The following is a 13,178-nucleotide window of genomic DNA, read 5'->3' as shown; positions in this document are numbered from 1 at the left end:
ATGGAATCACTTTGGCATTTAAAATCACCGATCAATTGATGGATCACCAATTGAGAATCGCCCCTAACGATCACATTTCTTATTCCCATATCTACCATTAGTTCTAGGCCTACAATTAAGGCTTCATATTCGGCCTGATTGTTGGTGCACATTCTGTCTAAAGTGAATGCGAACTTGTAATAGATCCCTAAAGGATTAATCAATGCTACTCCTACCCCTGCACCTTTAGAGGTTATTGACCCATCGAAATACAACACCCAAGGTTTTAACTCGAACGAATTGATTTCTAGTTCGATTTCTTCAGGCATGTCAAGGCATGGATGATCGGCTAGAAAGTTAGCCAAAGCCTGATTTTTGACTGCCTTTTGAGGTATATATTGTATTTCGAATTCTGATAAAGTTAGTGTCCAAAGGCCTACCCTTTGGTGTAAAATAGGGCGCGAGAACATATACTTGACTAAATTTACTTTAGAAATTAAATAAACGGTTACGGGCCGTAAATAAGCCCTTAATTTTGTACATGTGAAATACAATGCAAGACATAATTTTTCGATAGCAGAGTAATTACATTCACATTTCGTTAACCATCTACTTAAGTAGTAAATTGCCATTTCTTCACCAAATTGATCTTCCTGTGCGACCATTCCAGCTATTGATTCTTTTTCAGCCGATACATACACTTTCATTGGCCGTCCTTGGATTGGTGACACTAACACTGGTGGACTTGATAGATATGTCTTCAGGCTTTTAAAAGCCTTTTGATGTTCTTCTTTCCAGACAAATTCGTCCTGATTTTTCAGCTTTAATAGCGGCGAAAAGACTTTAGTTCGCCCTGCACAGTTAGAAATAAAGCGTCTTAAAAAATTTACTTGGCCTAGAAACCCTTGCAACTCCTTTTTGTTGCTAGGTGGTTTGGCTTCTAAAATAGCCTTCGCTTTATTTTTATCAAGTTCAATCACTCTCGTGTGTACTAAGAAACCAAGAAAATTCCCTGCATTAACACCAAATGCACACTTCAAGGGATTCAACTTTAGCTTATATTGCTTCATTCGTTCAAACGAACATCTTAACTGTTCGAAATGGTCCTCTTCTTTAATGGACTTGACTACTATGTCATCTACATACATCTCAACAAACTTGCTTATCATATCATGAAAGATTAAATTCATTGCCCTTTGATAAGTTGCCCCTGCATTTTTTAGGCCGAAGGGCATAACCACCCATTCAAAACATCCTAGAGACCCAGGGCATCTAAAGGCAGTTTTGTGTATGTCTTCTTCAGCTATATAAATTTGATTGTACCCTGAATACCCATCCATGAAAGAAACATGACATGTCTGGCAGTTGAATCTACTAAAGAATCCACCGTGGGCATTGGATACTCATCTTTGGGTGTAGCTATGTTTAAATTTCTAAAGTCTATACACACCCTTAGTTTACCATTCTTTTTTAGTACTGGCACGATATTGGACAACCATTCGACATATCTGGCTGTTCTAATAAAACCTGCTTTCAATAATCGCTCTATCTCTTTCTTGATTTCAGGGAGTACATTGGGAGCAAAACATCTAGGAGGCTGCCTATGAGATTTAAAGTTAGGCTTAGTTGGTAACCTATGTTCCACCAAGTCTCTATCTAAACCAGGCATTTGTTCATGTTCCCAAGCAAAACAATCTTTGTACTCTTTTAGCAAAGCGATTAATTTGTTACTAACCTCTTGGCCGAGCATTTGGCTGATGAACGTTGGGCGATCTTCTCCTTCATTGCCAATATTTACTTTGATCAGAGGGTCATGTGCTTGAGCGTATCCAGGTTTGGCGATCCGTATTACTTCTTCGTCCAGTTTCCTTGTAAGTACTTCCTCTTCTAAACAGTCCACCTTGTTGACTTCTCGGCCAATGCTTTGCTCTAACTCGAATACTACCAACTTATCTTTCAGCGCTTTTAGGGCTGTCTCTTCCTTCGCCTTATCATTGCATTCCTTATTGAAAGCCACCAGTCTGGCTTTGAAGGCCTGAATGTCGGCCATTTGCTTTTGTAACTTAAAGTCCATTCAAGACTCTTTAATTATTCTTTTGCCAATTACTGGCTCTTCCAGGGCCACTATATTTGGCCTCATCTGTTTGAACATTTCAGTGAGTGCGTCCACTGAGAATGGTTCTTCGCTTTGCGCGACAACCTGAGTTTCTTCCCCGTCTTGTACTACCCTGACAGGTCCATAGTTTCCTTCGTACATGAACTTTTCCACCGAGTTTGCTTCTGTGACAAAAAGCCTATGATCGGCCTGTACCACCTCGGCTTCGCCTTTGTCATTCCAAAAGATCAGGCATTGATGGAGCGATGAGGGTATACAACGACTTTCGTGTATCCAATCTCTTCCTAGTAGCACGTTGTAACTAGTAGGACCGTCTGTTACAAAGAAAATAGTGGTCCTAGTAGTTGTCCCTATAGTTATGTCCAATGGCATAACTCCCTTAGCTGAAATTGCTCCTCCATTGAAGCTAGTGAGGATGACTTCTGTAGGAATCATGTCACCCTCTGTCTTTGTGAACTTCTTCATCATCCTAGATGGAATGGTGTTTATAGCTGCTCCATTGTTGACAAGCACTTTTGCCACTGGGACGCTGTTAACTAGAGCTTTAACGTATAATGGCCTCAAGTGTTTAGTCAATTTCATGGCTGGCCATTTAAAAATAACCTTTTCGGCAGCCTCTATTTCTACTTCCTGCTTATTTTCTGCCGAATTATCCCCCCGTGATAAGTCGACGTGCAGTATATCACGCTGATCCTCTGTCTCTTGAACTTCCTTCCTACTTCTTTCTAATGCTTCCTCATCAGTTACCCAACCTGTGGGAGGGGGCATTATTCTTGGAGGTGACCCATACTTTTCAGAGCGAGGCACTCTCTTCTTCCTTTTGGGTGTCCCGTACAGTACGTAGAAATCGAAAGGGCGCCCAGATGGTTCCCCCAACAAGTCTACTTCGCGAACTCCCTCTCGATGTAGTTGCTTTAACAGAGTATTGCGCAATACTCCTCTTTTTCTTCTTTCTGTTTCTAGGTCAATTTCTTCTTCAATGTCTGTCATCCCGTCGTCCTCTTCATCGTTGTAGGCCTCTCTAGAAGTCTGGCCTTCTTCACATACCAGCACGCAAGCCTCTTTTTCGTTGTCTTTCCTCTTTTCTTCTTTTTCTTTATTCTTGAATTCATTGGCCAGTAGGTAATTATTGGCCACTACAGGAGGCAACGTACCGAATTGAATAGTGAGGGGCTGATCTGGATCTTCTTCGTCCCTTCTGTCTCGCTCAAACCTTGATCTCCCAGAAGAAGTTTCTGGCAGTTCCTTCATTGATTCATCTGTACCGGTCTCTTCACAATTTTTGAGGACATTTTGATTGGCTACCTTGAGTAGTTTAGGCGCTTTAGGATGTGGCATTCCCTGTTGCTGTCTCATCATCCGTCCGTAGTTTCGTTGGAAACACCTTTGTTGGGTCCTAGTCATCTCATCCAAGATAGTGAGGGGCTGATCTGGATCTTCTTCGTCCCTTCTGTCTCGCTCAAACCTTGATCTCCCAGAAGAAGTTTCTGGCAGTTCCTTCATTGATTCATCTGTACCGGTCTCTTCACAATTTTTGAGGACATTTTGATTGGCTACCTTGAGTAGTTTAGGCGCTTTAGGATGTGGCATTCCCTGTTGCTGTCTCATCATCCGTCCGTAGTTTCGTTGGAAACACCTTTGTTGGGTCCTAGTCATCTCATCCAAGGGTATTGCCCTTCCTGCATTGTACTGGAATGAATGCCATACATTTGGCCGGCGAGGTTGCGGCCTGAATGTTCTTCCATTATCTGCTGGCCTGAACCGTCTCTCAAAAGGCGGTCCTCTATAGAATGATGTACCTCGCCCTCTACTAGGCTGAATGTTTGGGAAGAAGGTGGGGCGATGATGATGCTGTCATGTCCCTGGTTTCTCCGTATTTCCATTCACTTCTCTTTTACACCTTGCACACAGGACGTCCTCGTCCTTTTTTGGTTCTTTCCCCTTGATTCGTTCAAAGACGCTGGGGTGTGGTCTAGGATCCTCTTCTCCATCATCTACGACTAACTTGAATTTTGGCAACTTGTTTTTGAATCCAGATGTTACCATGTTTACTCCAAGTGGCTGTGGGAAAGGATTTTCGTCCACTGCCATCTTTTTCTTATCATCGAACGTAATTCATCCTGATTCAATGGCATCCTACAATACATGACGGAAAACCAAGCAATTGTTAGTCAAATGTGACCATGCATTATGCCACTTACAATATCTTTTACTCTTGATTTGTTCAGGGTTTGGCAATTTGTGCTTATCGCTCAATTTTATCTGCTTATCCCTATATAATTTATCAAATATAAGGTCAGCTTTGATTACGTCGAACGAGAACGTTCTAGCCTTTATGTTTCCATCTTTTATGGGCTCATCTTTGCCCGATAGTCTAGGCTTGGCCATTATAAGACAAGTATATGTATCTCCCTTGACCAATTCGGCCAAACACATTTCGGCCTGATCGTATGACTCGTCGTCGATGGTATGAACGTCAAAATTTGGGTCTTTGTAATAAGTCCCCTTACAAGAATTTTTCATTTGTTCTTCCTCTCTTATCAGTCGCTTATACCTAATCACATTCGCACTCAACTGGAAAAGGTCAGGAAATTTCTTGTCCTGGAACTTCTTTTTTAAATCAAAGCTCAAGCAGCCTTGAGCGATTTTGACAAATTATTTTTCGGGCAGAGGTACAAAACACTTGCTTCTTGCTGTCTTGAACCTTTGGAGAAAACTTTCTGTCCATTCGTTTGACATTTGACGTAGATTCGCCAAATAAGCCAAAGTGACTTCAGACTCAGTTTTATAAAACTGAGCGTGAAACAACTGTTCTAATTGTTGTCATGTTTGAACAGAGTTTGCTGGCAAGTTGATGAACCAGGAGAAAGCTACTCCTGTTAACGAACTAGGGAAAAGCCTCATTTTATGGTAATCGGTTACATCACCACTTTGCAATGTGAATCGCCCTATGTGTTCTAGAGTAGACACCTCTCCTAAACCGGTAAACAATGAGAATTTTGGCACTTTGTACCTTCTAGGCCATGGATATGCTTGGTCTACCCAATCAGGATATGGCTTTGTGTACGTCGGCCTAATGACTGGACGCACCCCAAAAGCCATCCAATCCTGTACGATTTCCATAATCTGGTTCCTCAACATTACGTTGGGGTCATATGGAATTTCTACAGGTTGGTTAACCGGTTGATTTGCATGAGGCCTGATGTTTGGTCCTTGATTAGCAACAAAATTACCATGATTAGGGTCATTACCATTAGCCTGAACATTTATTCCCTCATTAACACGTGGAATATTCTGTCCATTGTTTAGGACATTATCTCTCACGTTTGGATTACCCCCCAAGTTAGGCATACCACTACCATTGTTTTGATTTGGCACTGTAGTACCCCCTTGGTTTGAAGTAGAGGGACCAGAAAGCGATTCTACCCCTTGATTCTGATTTAGGACCGAGGGATTATGTCCCACAATTGTCCTAGTTTGAAAGTGATTTATAAGAGGTATAGCCGGTTGATATATTTGGCCTACTAACTTATTCATTGTTTTGTTCAACGTCTTTAGTTGTTTGGCCATGTTGTCATAGTGTACATTCCCATTTTGCGTAAATCGTTCCATATTATGAATACTTCGAAGATTTAACTGTTCAACGACGTCTTGCATGAGTTCTCCAAGTAATGCACACATGGTTCGAGGACTCAACTCCGTCATTAGTTCGTAATGACTGTTACTGCTCTGATTCTGTCCATCTGTTCGTGGAGAGGCATGCTGCTCCTCATATCGCTCGATCACAGACTGGATTCCTCCCTGACTTGCTGCTTCCTTATTGGATCTCCGAGGCATATTGTTTCACCTTTTGTACTTTCAACACCTAACACCAGTGTCCCACTGGGCGTGCCAAATTATTTTGCGCGGGTTAGTCGCTAACAATTAAAAAGGATCAGACGATTGTGTAAGGGACAAACCTCTTGAGACAAAGTCCCAAAAAGGGGTGTTCTTTTATTGGCGATGACTTTACAATTGGAAATTAAAAACAATGTGCCTCCAAGGGGCGCAAGCACACGAGTTACTGAAAGAATAGTGTTTAAGTCTAAGCTAAGGAAATGAAAATTACATGTTCTCTGTTCGAGAGTTTTTGATTCGGTCCTTTGCTTCTATGTCCTTTCTTCCTTTTATACTTCATGGACGATCTCTTTGTGATCAACCGCCCTAAAAACTACTTGATCGTCCTATAACTGCCCACTTTCTTCGTAATGGCTAACTTGTCATGAAAACTGCCTTTTTTAACTGCTGCCATTACTCTTCATCGTTCAACCGCTTTCGATTGAATTCCTTGAATCGTGGAACGTGATAGGGCTGCTTTAATAACTGCTTTGATGACTGCACTTCTTGATAACCACGACGCTTTATGTTTGTTAAGACCTTGGGCGACCTGAAGGTTTGGGCGAGAATAGAGTAACAGCTTTGGGCGACTGTATGACACTCCATTCGCTCAAATTCTGGGCGACTTGCAAACTTGGGCGATGGCGTTACCGCGTTCTTGGGCCTCCCTATTTGGGCCTTCATCTTGATTTGTTTGATTGGGCTTCGTTCTTTGGGCTATCTGATTTGGGGATCCTTCAATTGGGCTTTACTCCTTGGGCTGTTCGATTTGGGCTGAATTTTTATGTGTCAACACTACCAAGGATGAAGGGTGTTGAGAAGAGGCAATAAAATTTGAGAGTTACCAACAGGATTGAGTGTTAAAAAGGGAACGATAACTAAGGGGCAGGACCGTAGCGAGACGGGACTTAGAGATATGCAGGTTCCATGATCTACAAGGAATCGCAAACAATTGGGTGGGTGAACATACATATAGGAAAGGAAGGGAGCAGTTGGTCACTCGTGAACCTTTTTTGTTTTGTTCTCTTACCAGGAATGCTTTCTCAAAGTTGGATTTGAGCCAGCAGCTGTTTTCATGTATATGAAATTTTGAATATATATATACATATATCTGATTATTATTTCTATTGATGCTGACAGGTATAGGTCTTGTGTATTTTATTTCCACAACTATATTCTTTTGGAGGGAGACCTGGAGATTTGGGGGGTACAAAGTGACATACATGGGAACATTTGTTGTCATCTGTGCTTTGCTTATCTGTTTTCTTTTAAGTAAATTCTGTGTTTGCATCCTATTTATCCAATTGTCATTACTGGATTTAATGGACATAGTGTTTATGTGTGCTCCCTACCACTCCACAGTGCAAAGGACGCCGGTCAGCAATCTAATCTTGGTGAATCCAGCCAAGCAGCATCCTCAGTTGAAGTGAGAAGGTGCGTACTGTATATGTAATATTTTTTTAACCTTATATCGTGCCAAATCTCTGTTCCAGCCATTCCTTGCCCTTCGGCCAATTTTTCAAACCGAATTCCAATTTCTATGGATGCACATGTATCTGATTATTTTCAGTCACATATTCACTGTTTCATGATATAAACGGTGGATGGCCATGATAATGCAAGAAGTGTTAGTTTTGATCTCTATTGTGCGACTCTATTTGTTTGCAGCATTCCGGTACTTTTCCTTTGTCTTTGGTAGTTTCAATTTTTGGAACACACTTCTTTCAGTAATTTACCGTAACTGCTGCTGGAGCTGAAAAATCGGAGACGGAATCAGATCAAGCAAACACTGTTCCAACTGTTTCTGAGGAGTTGGAATTTGCTAGCAGGCCTGCAGACAGTAGTGGATCTATCACGACGGCCTTAGCAAGTGCAGGGCATACTTCAGGAGGAGGTCATGCAGAGTTTGTCCTGAATCCTCTTTGAATTGCATTTGAGACCAAGAACATTAAAGTCATGGGGCTTGCATTGGATTGCCTTCATGTAGGTGCTTGTTTTGGTTACTGACATTCAGCTTTAAAAATTATTTATTTGCCGAAGACATTTTTCTGTTCTTTTAAACATTTGGCATCAAAAAGTTGATATTTTTTTAACTCATACAGTTCTTTCTTTTTACTTTGTATTCCTTGCGCGTATAATTGCACCTCCATGTGTGTTCAATGGAATTTTACCTATGTAACGGAATGGGGAGGGCAAATTGACTTTGCTTCTCAAATCCATTAAGCTAGAAATAGCATATTTGCCACGCGTTTTCTATAATGTAATTTATACGGCAAGTGTACGGTGTCAAGTTTTATAATATAGTAAAAGAGTTAAGATATAGAACTCACATGGATTGTAATTTAATTTTATATTAAGTACTATAATTATATAACATTTATTTTATCTAGATGAATGAAAATTGAAGCCAACGATTTCAAATACATTAACGTGATGAATTTAGTGCGAATTCAGTGGATGCAAACTATATGAATTTAATCAAGATGGAAAGGCCTAGGGAATGATTTCACATAACTATCAATTACGATTCAATTAAGTCCACATGTTCTAATCAATTTTACATGTTTAAAAGCAAGAATCCTAAAGTATTTCTCTCCTCTCTCGAGTGCCGGTTAGAAATTAATCGTAGATTTCGATCCCAATATCTCTATTCCAAATCAAAGTCAAGAATTTATCAAGTTCATAATTCTTTTATGGAGTAAACTTCATATATCTTATACTTTCTCTCGAAACTTATAAAATCTACATTGTGTCAATCCTATGATCATGCCTAAATTTCCCATCTCTCGAGTGTCAAAATTGACTAACATCTATTCATTTAATTAGTGGTCGATTAATTGAAAGCATTAATTTTATGACACAATCAAATATAAGTGAAAAATCAAATAAAAATAACTATGATGAAATCAAATCGTAATATCAAGTTTTGACTACAATCAATTCCTAGATAATGAATTTAGTTCATGATATAATCTTTGGAAATACTAAAATTCATATAAGAAGACATAGGGAAGATAATAGAAAAAGCTCGATTATAGATCTTCAATTTCTTCTATTGTCTTTCTTTGTTCTTGATCTCTTGGTGTTTTGCTTCCTTGCCCTCTTGAATTTCCCCTTTAAAATTGTCTTAATTATAAGGTTGAATTGTCTCCCAAAATTAGGTTTTTGATCTTGTATTATAGTGTTATGGAGCCTTGGAAAGGGTTGGAGAAAAATTAGGCCTGAAAAATAGTTTAAAGATTTGAAAACCCTAGTTGCTGCACATATGGCGCCTCGACGCTGCATTTGCTGTGAATTTCAGTAACTTGGGCACTGTGGCGCCTGATTCGGGTGAAAAGGTAGTTTGCAACTTTGCGCTTCTTCCAGTATTTTTATCATAACTTTTTATTCTGATATCTGATTGAGGTGACTCAAGATATGATGGAAAGCTAACTCAAAGAGTTACAACTTTGCTTCAGATATCATTTTAAATTCAATCGTTTGTTATGTCAAAAATGAGTCTCAATATGAGACTGAAATCGGTGCTTAACTTTTTTCGGTTGAAAATTGATGTGTAATCATACTTTGATTATATTTTATTCCTTTAACGTCTTTCTTTATCCAATTGATTCCAAGCACTCTTGAATCTTCATCGTGAGGTTCGACACAACTTTTGAGTATTTGTACTTTAGTTTCCGAACTTTGGACCTCTTACAACTTAGCCATTTTCTTCAATTTTGCCAACTTTTGTTTAGTTCCTTCAATCTCATCAACCTATATCACAAAATTAAAATGCATATTAAAACGCTCTAAAACTTATATGAATCAGCTAAATATCTAGTTTATGTGGTATCTAAAGTACGAGTGAAATACACTCATCAATACTTCATGCTCAAGAATAGAAAATTACATACTACACAGAGTTTGAATGTTTTAAAGATATCATAAGTGCTTGTACCAGGCTATACGCTCTTTTAAAGCACCTAGGAACTTGTATTGCACAGAACTAAAACATTATGTATCTTATCCTAATCTGCTTATATTTTACAAAACAGAAACTCATTGAATACAATCACCTTGAACCCGGTGATCCTGGTCTAGATGGTGGTAAAAATGCGCACTGTTCACCAATGTTCTCAACATGATCTGCAGTTGTGTGAATGAAACATCACCTGATAGGTATATTTTATACCTGACATTGGATGTTGATACTTCTTGTTTTTTGTTTGCTATTTACTGGATGTAACTCCTAAGAAACTGAAATGCAGCACTACTCTTCAAGTGTTGAAGGTGCTTCTTACTGCTGTAGCTTCGACCAAGTTCAGGGGTAAGTTATATTTACAAGTTCTGGTTTGCTTAACTATTCCTTATTTTGGATTTTCTTTTTAATAAAAATGTTTTCGTGACAATTTAGCGAACATGAAATTTGGGAGAGAGTATTTTGTTATATTATATATGTTTTATGAGCTCTGTTATTCATGTTTTTATGTTGGTCCTCTCTACGTTTTCGCTCTAGTATTGTGCTGCTATTTTACTATCAAGTGATAGACTGTTTCTTCCTGAGGAATAAAATAAGGTTGTGAAAATTTTGGATAGGTCTAGTTGTGTAAGCCTCAGTGATTGCAGAGAGTCGAGAAGTCCCAGAAAGTCAGGAAGAAGCAAAATAAAAATGTATACGGAGGCATATTATATGTTGCTCAATGAAGACCATACTTTTATGGCGGAGATACACGTACTCTTTTGAAGTTCTTTCAATAGTCATGGTCACTCCACTAAAATAGAACTACAGGATAATTATTTTGCAAAATTAGTCAACTTGAAGACTGAAAATGCCATTGAAGTAACTGTGCACGAAGATTATGTACCGCACCTCAAGTACGAAATGAATCCTCTTAAGGGAAAAACAAGTGGTGGCTTCAGGCAATCCCTTTATGCCTCAAATAGTCTCCTGGTGCCATTTTGTTAATTTGTTCCTTCTCAAGAGCCTAAATTTTATAATTTTCTTGACTTGTGGTGTAACGCCCCGACCCGCAAGGATCAGAACGTCGCTAAATTAATTGTACTTTTAGCCGTAAACTTAAAAAAATAGCTAAACTTTTAGAGAAAATTATAAAGATTTAATTTAAGAATATATTTTTTTTAAAGAACAATAAATGACAACATAATTCAATACAAAAGAAACTAATTCCTAATGTCTTCAGGTGACATCCATACATAAATACATTTTTGTTGCATGAAATTCTAGGCAAGAATTTAAAAATAAATGTTGTTGTTAGACTTCCCATTTTTAAGCAGTAAGTTTTAAAGTAAACTTGTTTACATAGTAATTTAGGTCGAAACTTCACGAAACTTTAAGAGAAAGTAGGGAACTTCTCATAATATAACATATCCAAACTTCAACTTTCGTCGGCGACATATGAAATGTCAAAATATTTTTCAAAACCTCGCATCAACTCGATTTGGGAAGTAACCCAGCGCAGCATACTTAAGGTGGCATATAAAATTCCATAGATATTGGATTGACATAATTTTGAGTTTATTCAGTAGCTAATCCACGAGGCTATTAAATCCCACTGGTTTTGTCCAAAATCCCAAGTAACGATTGAGTTACGAATGAGAAACTGGAATTTTCAGAAAATATCAAAACTATGTTTACTTAAAGCGACATATAAAATTTTACTGACATCGGATTGACATGATTCTAAGTTTATTCAGTAGCTAACTTATGAGGCTATCAAACACCATTAGCTTTGTTCAAAAATTTGAAGTAACAAATTAGTTATGAATTTTTTAAATCTGAAATTTATAAGAAAACAGTAATATTAACTAGTTGACATTTTTTTTAAGGCGGTGTTTCGTAAGTAAATTCTAGATCACATACATATATTTTTAAACATAACCTATTCATAAGAAATGTTCGTAGAAATAGTTTCATATACGATGTTCATAGAAAAGCAATTAATAGGAAACACAAATATTTCATAATCAATTTAAAGTTGTTAATTCATCGGCTTTTTCATGTCGCATTGCATCTTCAACCACCATCATCTGCCCCCCAACAAAAGAAAAAAATCAACCTATAAGAAGAGATTTAGCCCATGAGTTCGAAACTCAATAGATATTATCAGTGCATTTCGTAATCAAATTAGAAAATTTGAACCATAGATTCATACCATTGCACGTAGATAGATTTCTGGCAAAATCCAATATCTATAGCATTATCATAACACGTAGAGTTGGAGAATGATCATTCAAACTATAGTAGTGCCGAAGCACCTTACCCGAAGATGCCTTTTCATTCAACTTTTAACGAAAAATCAAATTTGAAAACGAAATAACACTTGCACATCTACCTACCTTGGATTTTATTGGATATCAAAGAACAGATGTGTAGAAAGTCTTTCTTCTTTTCACACTTGTTATTCTTTTAACTTAAATTGACATAATATATATTTTTTTGAGAGAAAATAAGATGAAATTCGGATTTAAGGAAGGATGTAGTGAAAAAGTGACTTTCTACTTCTTGTAACCTTTCTTTTTAATGAAAAACTAAATGGGGGGAGTTGTATTATTATAAAATTTGTTAAATTGGATCTTTAACTAAGAATTCGAAGAGTTTTTAAGCCTAAAAAAAATTCATAAATTTTTTTTATAAAAACATCTACATGGTGATTCGAACATGAGTTGTCTATATGAAATATCATGTAGATGACCATTGGGGTAATCCAATTATTCATTAAATCTTTGTAATCAAATTTTCTTAAACTTAGTCTCTTAAATTGTTGGGCTTTTAATTAATTTATGGCTTGGGCTTTCAAAATCTTAAATGGTTTGAGCTTCCACAACTCGTTTCTTGAATGAGATAGGCTCGTGGTGCTAGATCATCACAACATAATAGCCTAATTTCATTTTATTTCTCGGGCTTCTACATCCCTTAAACCTTGAACAAAATTTTGTCCTCGAAATTTACCTTATGGATTGGCAAAGAGTGTCGGATATTTATCTTTAACTTCTTCTTCTTCTTCCAAAGTAGCTTCTTCGACTCCATGATTATTCCATTGCACCTTGACCAGTTGAATCTCCTTGTTACGTAATTTATGTACCCTTCGATCCAGTATTCTAATCGATAATTCCTCATAAGATAAATCTTTACGTACATCTAGGGATTGATAATTGACCACGTGATCAAGATCATGCATATACTTCTTGATCATCGATATGTGAAATA

At 37.8% G+C, this 13,178-nt stretch overlaps 1 pseudogene; it reads left to right on the top strand.

The window, feature by feature from the left end:
* Positions 1-13,178, top strand: part of LOC111403167 — a 52,770-nt pseudogene that overhangs the window by 3,567 nt on the left and 36,025 nt on the right.

The sequence above is a fragment of the Olea europaea genome, chromosome 1 (genome assembly GCF_002742605.1).
Source record: "Olea europaea var. sylvestris chromosome 1, O_europaea_v1, whole genome shotgun sequence".
Lineage (NCBI taxonomy): Eukaryota > Viridiplantae > Streptophyta > Magnoliopsida > Lamiales > Oleaceae > Olea > Olea europaea.
The sequence above is the reverse complement of the archived record's forward strand: the minus strand, read 5'-3'. Positions and strand labels throughout refer to the sequence as shown.